An 11,198-nucleotide genomic window follows, 5' to 3' on the forward strand; every position below is an offset into this window, starting at 1 on the left:
TGCAACTCGTTGGGAGATGACCTGGGACTTAAAACTCCCAGTAATTTTTAATTCAAACTCTCTGTGACATACTTCTAAATTGATAGGCAGATTTTCAGTGAGTTAAGAACTATACTTGCAACGTAACCATTTCAATAATTTTTAATTCACCAGCTTCTGCGTCTCATCAATTTTTGGCGCCGTTGCCGGGGAGTTGCAATAGAGTGCTAATTTTATTAATTAGAATTTATTTATTTGTATTTTATTTTATTTTACTACTATGAGCTGCATGTTTCTTCCATCAAATGACGCGTTCACTTCCTGATCCACGCTTGCTAATATTCGATCCTGAAATTGAAAGGACAATTTCATGAATAAGGCGAGAACAACGTCGGTTAGCCTGCTCTGAGGAAGGATTTGAAAGTGAATCTGAGGAAGAAACCAGCCCCCGTTCTACTGATTCGGTTGTTTTATGTGCAGAAAACATGGCAGCTAGGAGAGTTACCATCCAGGAGGAAGGAGCCCCTGATTTTACAATGCAACCGTTTCAAGCGCATCATCCAGCGGTAGCTACAGATTTTGAAATAAAGACCGCACTGCTAAATTTGATGCCCAAGTTTCATGGCCTACCTGCTCAAGAGCCTATCAAGCACTTGAGAGATTTCTAGGCAGCCTGTTCTACTGTCAGGCGTGATGGCACTGATGAAACTTCAATTCTGCTGAAAGCTTTTCCATTTTCTCTTGAGGGAAAAGCAAGAGAGTGGTACTACACTCAACCTCTAGCAAATGTATCCAACTGGGATACACTCAGAAAGGAGTTTCTGGAGAAATTCTTTCCATCTGAAGTTACTGATAAACTGAGGAAGGATATCTCCACAATTGTTCAGGATGACAATGAGACTCTCTTTGAATACTGGGAGCGCTTCAATAATCTTCTGGAAGTATGCCCCCATCACATGATTGACAAGATCGTGCTACTCAGCTATATTACACAGGGTATGAGGCCCCAAGATAAGACCACACTAGAAAGTGCCAGCAATGGGTCTATGAAGAAGTACAAGACCACTGATGAAGCTTGGCAATTGATCAGTGGTTTAGCTGAATCCACTAGGAACCACAGACAGAAGCAAGACCGTTCAAAAGCTGTTGCAAAAGTATCTTCTAGTAGAGAGACTGCTGCTCTAACTCAAAGCATCTGTGAAATGACCAACTTGCTGAAGCAAATGCAGCTGAATCAACATTTTCAGCAAGCTCAACCTCCTCCACCATAGCAAAACCAACAACTAGTCCCACAAAGAATTTGCGGAATCTGTGCTGATTATAGCCATTACACTGATGAATGCCCGCAGCTCCAACAAGAAGACAACATGGTGGCATCCACTCACAACTTCTATGACCGCCCCAACCAAGGGTATAATCAAAGTGGAAATAATAACCATGGATGGCAGGACAATTCAAACCAGAATTGGAGGGATAACAATAACAGAGGAGGTAGAGATAATCAGAGAAATCCGAGGTGGAACAATAACAACAACAGGCAGCAAAATCAACCTTACAGAGCACCTCACCTGAGGCAGAACCAAGGACCACAGAACAATCAGCAGCAGACCTCTCAATTTACTCATTCTTTGTTATCTTCTAATGAAGATCTACTACAATCTTTTGAGAAAAGATAACAGACCATGGAAAACAACATCATGAATAGTATTAATGCCAGTCTGAATGGTCTCATCTCTACTCTGCAAGCTTTTATGACACAGTTTGGATTAGCACAAAATTCCAGTAACCAACCTTCAAGCACCACTGGAATCCCCTCTCAACCATTACCCAATCCAAAGGGAGGCATTAATGCCATCACCCTGAGGTCTGGAACCACACTGCAGGAGAGGAATCAGGAGGAACCAACCTCACCAAAATACGCCTCAGCTGAAGAGGTGGTAGAAATCGAAGATGTTGAAGAGGAAGAGGATATACAGAACACAGCTGAAGAAGAAACAGCTCAACCACAGGAGGAAGCACCAAAAGGCGCAGGCACCACAGAAAACACTACTCCTATTCCATTTCCACAACTTGCAAGAAAGCCCAGGAAGCAGCTGGAACCCGATCCTAGAGATATTCAAAAAGGTTGAGGTAACTGTTCCCCTTTTTGATGTTATTCAGCAGGTACCTAAATATGCAAAGTTTCTAAAAGACTTATGTATCAATAAGAACAAAATTAATGAATTAGAAACTATTCCTTTAGGTAGTTCTATATCTGCTTTAATGGGAGGATTACCTGAAAAATATAGTGATCCAGGTCCTTGCATAGTTAGTTGTACTATTGGTGGTGTAGTAATTTATGATTGCATGTGTGATTTAGGAGCATGTGTCAGTATAATGCCTTTGTCTATATATGATGTTTTGAGGCTCCCTCCCTTAAAAAGGTCGGCAGCTCGTTTTGTGTTAGCAGATAAAAGCATTATTACAGTTGCTGGAGTTGCTGAAGATGTTTTGGTGAACATTAAAGGGCTCACATTTCCCACTGATTTTTATATCTTGGAGATGCCCCCACAATGATTCAGATAAGCCATCATCAATCCTACTTGGAAGACCATTCCTGAAGACATCAAAATTCAAATTGGATGCTTTTTCAGGAATATACTCCTTTGAAATAGATGGTCGCATAGTAATCTTCAATCTGAATGGAGTCATTGACAACCCCCCAAAAGATCGTTCTATCTTCCAGTGTGATGTCATAGACAAAAGTGTGGCTGAAGTTCAAAAGGAAGAGTTTGAAGAAAGGCACACTGGACAAGGTCCAAGTGTGGGGACCCTCTTAACTGACAATGGGGGCACTTCGCCATTTTCACAAGCCCCAGATAATCCAGAGCCCGCCCATGATCAAAAGTTAGAATTGAAACCTCTCCCTCCACATCTCAAATATGCTTATCTTGAGGATGAGCAGAAGCTTCCGGTTATTATTGCAAGGGAACTGACTTCTCAACAAGAAGAGCAGTTACTTGATGTACTGAGGAAGCATAAGAAGGCAATTGGGTGGAGTTTGGTAGACATAGTGGGAATCAACCCTCAAGTATGCGAGCACAGAATATTTTTAGAAGAGGGAGCAAGACCTGTCCGACAACCACAAAGAAGATTGAATCCCACCATCTTGGAAGTTGTCAAAAAGGAAGTGACCAGACTATTGGAAGCAGGTATCATATATCCCATTTCAGACAGTGAATGGGTAAGCCCAGTACAAGTGGTACCCAAGAAATTTGGAGTCACTACAGTGAAGAGTGAGTATGGAGAGCTCATAGCAACTAGAGTTCAGAATGCTTGGAGAGTCTACATTGATTACAGGCGTCTCAACCAAGCTACCCGTAAGGATCACTACCCACTTCCATTCATTGATCAAATGCTGGATCGCCTGTCAGGTAAATCACATTATTGCTTTTTAGATGGTTACACAGGTTATTTCCAGATTCATATAGCTCCTGAGGATCAGGAAAAGACTACTTTTACATGTCCTTTTGGGACTTATGCTTATAAGAGAATGCCCTTTGGCTTGTGCAATGCACCAGCTACCTTCCAAAGGTGCATGATGAGTCTTTTCTCTGATCTTATTGAGGACTGTATGGAAGTTTTTATGGACAATTTTAGCGTTTATGGTGATTCTTTTAGCCTTTGCTTAGAGGGATTATCTAGAGTATTAGATAGATGTGTTAATACAAACCTTGTATTGAATTTCAAAAAATGCCACTTTATGGTAAAACAAGGGATTGTATTAGGACATGTGGTATCTAATAATGGCATTTCTGTAGACCCAGCAAAGGTGAATGTTATTTCTAGTTTACCTTACCCCTCTTCTGTGAGGGAAGTCCGTTCGTTCCTTGGCCATGCAGGTTTCTACTGGAGATTTATTAAGGACTTTAGTAAGGTGGCACTTCCCTTATCCAGATTACTGCAGAAGGATATTGAGTTCGAGTTCAGTGAGGATTGCAAACAAGCGTTTGATAAGCTGAAGACTGCTCTAACTCAAGCCCCAATTGTGAAAGGACCAGACTGGAGCCAGCCGTTTGAAATCATGTGCGATGCTTCCAACCATGCAGTAGGAGCAGCGCTGGCTCAGCGTGAAGGTAAGGATCCTTTTGTTATTGCCTATGCGTCTAAGACTTTAGACACTGCCCAGTCCAATTATACTACTACTGAGAAAGAGCTTCTTGCTATTGTTTTTGCTCTGGATAAATTCCGAGCTTATTTACTTGGTACTAGAGTAGTAATGTATTCGAACCATGCAGCTCTAAAGTATCTATTAGCTAAAAAGGAATCCAAACCAAGACTTATACGTTGGATACTGCTGTTACAAGAATTTGATTTAGAAATAAAGGATAGGAGTGGTAATCAGAATTTAGTAGCAGACCACTTGAGTCGCCTTGAACATATTAAGGATGATTCTACTCCCATAGATGATAATTTTCCTTTTGACAACCTGCAAGCAGTATCTGAGGTAGTCCCTTGGTATGTACCTGTCGCTAATTATTTAGTTAGCCGCACATTTCCTCCACATTTTTCTAAACATCAAAGAGACAAGCTGAAAAGCGAGTCTAAATATTATATATGGGATGACCCATATTTATGGAGATGTGACGCTGACCAGATAATTAGACGTTGTGTGTCTCAATCAGAATTCCAGTCCATTTTAGAGGCCTGTCACTCATCTGAGAGTGGAGGACATTTTGGCCCTCAAAGAACAGCTAGAAAGATCTTAGACTGCGGATTCTAGTGGCTTACTCTTTTTAGAAATGCTGTTGAGTTTTGTAAATCTTGCCCCCCATGCCAGAAATTTGGTAATATATCCAGGAGGGATGAGATGCCTCAACAATATATGCTCTTCTGTGAAATTTTTGATATTTGGGGTATTGACTTCATGGGTCCATTTCCAAATTCTAATGGATATTTTTATATATTGTTAGCTGTGGATTATGTTTCCAAATGGGTGGAAGCAATTCCTACCCGCACTGATGATGCTAACACTGTTGTTTCCTTTGTGAGAAACCATATTATATGTCGCTTTGGATCACCACGAGTGATCGTGAGCGATCAAGGCACCCATTTTTGTAACAGGAGACTAACAGGATTGATGAAGAAGCATAGGATAATCCATAAAGTTGCAACAGCTTACCATCCCCAAACTAATGGGCAAGCCGAGGTGTCAAATAGAGAAATTAAGCGTATCTTGCAAAAGATAGTAAAGCCTCATAGAAAAGACTGGAGCACCAGGCTACAAGATGCACTGTGGGCATACAGAACAGCATACAAGACACCCATTGGGATGAGCCCCTTCCGCTTGGTTTACGGAAAAGCTTGTCATCTCCCAGTTGAAATAGAACACAGAGCCTTCTGGGCAGTTAAGGAGTGCAACATGGGAATTGAGAATGCTGGAGCTGAAAGAAAGTTGCAACTTCAGGAATTGGAGAACCTTCGCCTAGAAGCTTATGAGAATTCCAGAATTTACAAGGAAAAGATGAAAGCTGTGCATGATCAAAACATCAAGAAGAAAGAGTTCCAACCTGGAGATTTTGTCCTCCTTTACAAATCTCAACTAAGGCTCATGACCGGTAAGTTAAGATCAAAATGGGAAGGTCCATACAGAGTAGAGAAGGCTGAACCGTACGGAGTTTATCACCTAAGCCATCCTTCAAGCTCTGAACTTATTAAGGTTAATGGACAACGTCTGAAACTATACCATGGTGAGAAGGTGCAGAAAAATAAGGAGCTTGAGATCTTCCGCTTGGAAGATCCCCACATCGCAGCAGATTGAGCTAGTGGAGCGTCCAACTTACGGACGTTAAAGCAAAGTGCTTGGTGGGAGACAACCCACCGCGGTATGATCGTTCTTTTCTTCACTCTTAGTTTTTCTTCTTTAATAACTCTTCTCTTTATTAGTGCTTTCGTGCTCTTTTATTTACATGTCTTTATTTTTCTTTTAAAAAAAAAGGGTTTTTCGCCACGCGACGCGATCGCATCAGCGACGCGTCCGCGTCGCAAGGGCGGTGTAGAAAAAAAATAAATGAACAGAGAGTTACGCTGGAGCGTGGCTGGAGGCGTGCCAATGGCACAAATCAACCCACGCGACCGCGTTCCCCACGCGGCCGCGTGCCCTGAGTTTTCGACGTAAAAGGCTGCACAGTAACATTCTGTGCGAGAGTGATGCTGGATTGGTGCTGGAAGCACAATCCTTGTCACGCGACCGCATCGCCGACGCGGCCGCGTCACCCATTTATAACGCACACTCACGCGATCGCGTGACCCACGCGATCGCGTCACCCAATTTTGGCAATTAAAATAAATTGAACAGAGAGTTGTGTTGGAGTGAGGCTGCACTCGCGCCAGCAGCGTAACACGGGTCACGCGACCGCGTGACCGATGCGATCACGCCCCCTTACCTGGAAGCGCACCCACGCGAACGCGTGCCCCACGCGGCCGGGTCGCATACGCCGCACAGCTCAACCTAAAATTGCCACATACCTTATCTTCCCCCTTCCCCTTTCTATTTCACCTTTCACTCTCTACCTCTCTCACCACTATTAACAAGGTTTTACCTTCTTCTTCCTTCTTCTCTTTTCTATCATTCTTATTATTTTATGTATATATATTATTATTTCCTTTTCTTTTCTTTTTCTTGTCAAATTTTTTTATTTTATTTTTCTTCTTCTTCTTTTCCTTTTCACATGGTGCTAGAAACTTTTTGGAGTCATCATCCATCATTATATGCTTGTGGATTATTGTAAATTGTTTGACATTTATTTTTTCTCCTATTTAAGGGATTGCTTGCATATTCATCTTCATATTTTCTATACCCTATTCACCATGCATGTTTTGTGTTTGTGAAAAAGCTCATATGGCATTATGCACTTCTCTATGCTATACTATTCAATGCTTGCTTTTCACAACTTTCCCTTACTATTATATTAATTGAATTTTATTGTCAATACAAACATTTTGGCTTGTTACAAAGTATTGCTTGGTCTATGCTACTCATGCCCTTTTCCGGCATGCCAATAAACGCCTTGCAGCCACTTGTCTTTGTATGCACCAGTTATTTTCCACTGTTGGCTTTTCATATGCACTCGAGAGCATGTGTTAATGTCATCTACATTTTGCTGTGCATCATTCACCCTCTTTTCCGTTTCCTTCCTTGCTGTATATCTCTTTAAATTTAATTTTCTTTCTCTTCCCTTCTTTCAGGATGGCCACCAAGAAAGGAAAGGAGAAAGCAACTTCCAAACCACCAGCAAGAAGAGGAACTAAAAGAGCATTAGTGGCAGAGCCTTCTTCAACTGCAGTCAAGCCATCAACAAAACGAGTTAAGAGGATAATAAAGGTTGATGAAAAGGAGAAAGCCTTTCCAGCAAAGGATGCTGCGCGATTTTCCAATCGCTACTGTGAGCAGATGTTCCCTATCCTGGCAGAAAGGAACTATAACAATGAATACCTTCTTATCCTCCCGTCCAATATTGCCACCTTTGTTGAGCCGCTAATTGAGCGAAGACAATGGGGTTTCCTACGGAGACAGCCAAGGCAGGTCAATCTTTCTTGGGTAGTTGAGTTCTACTCCAACTTCTACATGCCGACCCTGCAGTCTGTTTATGTCCGGCAGAAGCAAGTTCCCATAACAGAAGAGGCCATTCAGCAAGCTCTGAGTCTTCCCCCTATTCCAGCAGGAATGGACGCTTTTCAAGAAGACGCCCTTCAGCGCCAGAGATACCAATTTGACTGGGACTCCGTTCTCGGAATTATCGCAGCACCTGGCAGCCGTTGGATCTACGGATACCACCGTACCCGCCCTAAGGGAATCTTAGCTTCAGCACTTACCTTGGAGGCTCGCGTATGGGCATAGATCATGTCCCATTACGTCTTTCCGAGCACTCATGAGTCCTCCCTCACTGCGGACATGACTGTTCTACTATGGTGCATCCTTACAGACCAACCTCTGAATCTCTCAAGACATATCCGAAATGCTATGGAACACGTACAAATTGCGGGCAACTTACCTTTCCCCGCCTTGGTTTCAGATCTTGTCTCAGCAGCCGGAGTCTCCTACAGAGTTGGGGACACCAAAGCCGTACTTCCACGGGATGATCAGTATGTCCCTAACGGGAAATACCTCAGACTCTCAGCAGCCACTATAAGCTTTCCTACTGCTCCAGTTGAAGATAATCCTTCTTCAACACCACAAGCATCTACAACTGAGAAATTGCTCTAGCAGATAATCGAACGGTTGGATCGGCAAAAACAGAAAGCAAAGATGAGAGAGCGCCGTAACGAGCGCCGATTCAAACACCTCAAGGAGCTACTCAAGGGACACTTCAGAGACTCAGATACCCCGGATTCCACTTCCTTTACTAGCACAGGAAGCCATGACGGTCTCGATGATGGAGATACTGCTACCAGCCCACCCCTGTTCCTGACAGATGGCACCGAGGACGGTGCAAAGCCTTAAGTGTGGGAGGTCGGTCAGTACCTGACTTCCGGAGGTAATTTCTCTTCGCTAGCACCAATGATTAGGATATTTTAGTTAGATTTTCTTTCCTTTATAGAATAGAATAAATTGCGTAGGTTAGGATAGTTGCATGCATGTTCTACTTGATTGAAAAGACAATAAGTTTCTTTTAAAAATCTATCTTTGGAACAAAATTTCACTAATTTTTCAAAAATTTTTATGATAAATTTGCTTGAGTTGTATTTGGAACATGATATTTGAGTTAAAGAACACACAACCTGTGAAAGATTTGAGCCTTTATGTATGGTTACATTATTTAACCATAATTATTTCATTCTTGTGTGTTTACTTCTCTATGATTGTAATCTATATTTTGTTTTATCTTATATGTCCAATATTTATTATATTCACATGCTTGCACATGATTGAGGCCATTATTTGTTATTAACTCACTTATCCCAAATAAGCCTACCTTTTACATCACCTTTGTTAGCCCCTTGAGCTTTTAATCCCTTCTTGTTCTATAACCACATTACTAGCCTTAAGCAGAAAAACAAATTAAAAATCCCAAGTGAATCTTTGGTTAGCTTAAGATAGAAATTGTGTATCAACTAAAGTGTGGGAACATTGGGTAATAAGGGAATGTATTTTAATTTATTTGAATATTGGAAATTTGGGAACCTACTCATGAAAAGAAAAACCAAATTAGAAAATAATGAAGAATCTATGTGCATTGATACGTTATGTTTGCTTTATGAATTTAAAAAAATAATAAAAAAATAATAAAAATTATATATATATATATAAAATAAATAAGGGGACAAAAATTACCCCAATGTTAATGTTAATCAATGTACATGTGATAAATTAAAAAGAAAAATTTGGTACATGAGTATGTGAATCATACAAAAGTGGGAATTATGGGTAACTAGGCATGATTTTAAACTTGTATAAAGTATGTATATGTTAGGTGAGATCTTAGACTAATCAAAGATTCACTTTGTTAGCTCACTTAGCCTTATATATATATATATATACATCCTTACCTTTACCTTAGCCCCATTATAACCTTGAAAAGACCTCATGATGTTTGCATTGGTATATTAACTGTTGTTGATTAGTTAGGAGAAGAACAAAAGTTAGAAAGCATGATTAGAGAAGGATAGAGTGATCACCCTATACACTAGAGGTTAGAGCGTACATACATTATCAGTGAGGGTTCAATACTTGAATTTTCATGTTCCCTGCTTTCATGAGCTATCTTCTTGCACTTTTATCCATTTTATTGTATAATGATAGAATTAGTGGAATTTGATTTGTAATTGTTTTGAAGAACTTATTTACTTTTGATCAAGTGGGCAAGAACCATATAGTTGCATTTATTTATATATATAGGTTTGCATTGCATTTCATGAGTTTCTACATGTTCATACTTATTTCCTTATCTCCTTCAATTAAGCATGAGGACATGCTAATGTTTAAGTGTGGGGAGGTTGATAAACCACTATTTTATGGTTTATATTGTGTTTAATTATGTGGTTTTATCATGATCCTTACCCACTTATTAATTAAATTAGCATGCATATTAGATTTCTTTCCGGAATTTATTACATGTTTGAAAACTGCTTCCTAGAGACTTTAATTATTTAATTTTAATTCTCCTTTATTCCGTTCGATGCCGTGATCTGTGTGTTAAGTGTTTCAGATTTTATAGGGCATGAATGAGTTGGAGATTGGGAAGGAAGCTAGCAAAAATGGAAGAAACACAAGAATTTGAGGAGATAACTAGCGAGAAGTGACACGGTCGCATGGCTCACGCGACCGCGCGAAGGAGAGCAAATCACAGCGACACGGTCGCATGGCTTACGCGGCCGCGCGGATTGGAAAGCCCAAGCGACGCGGTAGCGTGGACGACGCGAACGCGTGGCGAGGAAAAGCGCAAGTGACGCGTCCGCATGGATGACGCGATCGCGTGACATGTGCGATCTGCATAATCTGCAGAATTCGCTGGGGGAGATTTTGGACCCTATTTCGACCCAGTTCTCGGCCCGGAACAGCAGACTAGAGTCAGAGAATATGCAGAAACAAACAACACATTCATTCAGAGACAGTTTTAGATCTAGTTTTACTCTCTTAGGTTTCTCTCTCTAGGTTTTAGAATTTTTAATTTTCAATTGATCTTAGCATCGGAACATTAAGAAGAGTTATTTCATCATCAAAACTTCGTCATTCTAGTTCGTTTTCTTAACTTGGTTTCATTCTTCCATGTTCTTTGTTTTGTTCAATTTTGTTATTTGAATACTTTTATGATTAATTAATGCAAGGATTATTTCTTTTTAATTCAATTTCAATTCCAATAATCATGTCTTCTTTTAATTCCCTTTCATGTGCTATGGATTTATTATTTACAATGCGTGAGTAGTTTCTTTACTTGATGGGGAGTTGATTAAAAGGAACTCTTGAGTTGGAAGGATTGAAGGAAAAATTTGTAATTGGGTTAAATGTTAGATTGCTATCCTGTCACCAACGCCAATCCCTTTGAACTAAGTGGGTTGCAACTTGTGAATAGATCTGGCATTCCAACTTGTTTGACTTTCCCTTACCTAGTAAAGGATAACCAAACAGAATAACCATTAATTATAAATTAATCTTACAATCACTCCATCAATAGTAGAAATTCCAACTAATCAACTCCCAGTCAAGGCTTTTACTCATATTAATTAAATTTCCTCAATAT

At 40.4% G+C, this 11,198-nt stretch overlaps 1 non-coding gene across 1 annotated transcript; it reads right to left on the reverse strand.

Annotated features, from left to right (window-relative positions):
- Positions 1-833: 833 nt before the first annotated feature.
- On the reverse strand, positions 834-941 carry LOC148548924 (small nucleolar RNA R71). Its single transcript, XR_015897841.1, has one exon. It is a non-coding gene; the product is annotated as a small nucleolar RNA R71 (small nucleolar RNA).
- Positions 942-11,198: the final 10,257 nt, after the last annotated feature.

This window comes from Arachis ipaensis, chromosome B8 (genome assembly GCF_059453495.1).
Source record: "Arachis ipaensis isolate K30076 ecotype BB chromosome B8, ASM5945349v1, whole genome shotgun sequence".
Taxonomy (NCBI): domain Eukaryota; kingdom Viridiplantae; phylum Streptophyta; class Magnoliopsida; order Fabales; family Fabaceae; genus Arachis; species Arachis ipaensis.